Source organism: Gorilla gorilla, chromosome 16 (genome assembly GCF_029281585.2).
Source record: "Gorilla gorilla gorilla isolate KB3781 chromosome 16, NHGRI_mGorGor1-v2.1_pri, whole genome shotgun sequence".
Classification (NCBI taxonomy): domain Eukaryota; kingdom Metazoa; phylum Chordata; class Mammalia; order Primates; family Hominidae; genus Gorilla; species Gorilla gorilla.
This window is the reverse complement of record NC_073240.2, coordinates 33592575-33593426: the sequence shown is the minus strand read 5'-3', so window position 1 is coordinate 33593426 and position 852 is coordinate 33592575.

The window sequence follows — 852 nt, the reverse complement described above, 5'->3', positions numbered from 1 at the left end:
TCCCACCCATCAAAGTGGAGCCCTCATAGCCTCATCACCTCTTAAAGGTCCCATATCTTAATACTGTTACAACGGCAATTAAACTTTAACATGAGTTTTAGAAGGGACATTCAAACCATAGCACAGGTTATAAATCCCTGAGGCTAAATATTCTCCCCCAGATCAGCTGCCCACTTTCACCTTGCTGTGATTGTCATTATGGAAATAAAAGACTTTAAAGTTCTCCACTGGCCGTTCATGCACATTAGATGCCACTGAATCCAAATCTTCTGAAGGTAATGTTTGCTTCATGCCCATCGTTGTGCAATGATAAATTGTAGGAGAAAATAACTATATTAGTTATTAATTGCTGTATAACAAAATACCCCAAAATTTAGTGTATTAAAGCAACAATATTACTTCTCTTGGCTATTGTTGATCAAGAATTTGAGAAAGGCTCAGCTGGGCTGTTATCACTTGGAGTGTCTCATAAGGTTGTAGCGATATGTTTATTAACATATCTGTCATCTAAAAAATTATTCATATGAGTCTGTCATCATTGAAAACTGTATGGCTTGAGTGGGACTGGAAGATGCCCTTTCTAGTTAGCTGACTCAGCTGGCAAGTTGGTGCTGGCTCTAAGCTGGAAGCCTCAGTTCCTCTCCACATGGGCGTCTTGAGTGGTCCAAAGTGAAACATGTAATGTGCTTTCTGACCAAAGCTCAGAAGCTACACCCAGTCACTTTCATATTGAGCTATTTATAAATGATCTGTGCAGATTGGGGAAGTGGGGAACTAGACTCTGCCTCTTGATGGAAGAATGTCAATGCCACATTGTAAGAGCATGTAAGATGGGATGTATATTGGTGAGAC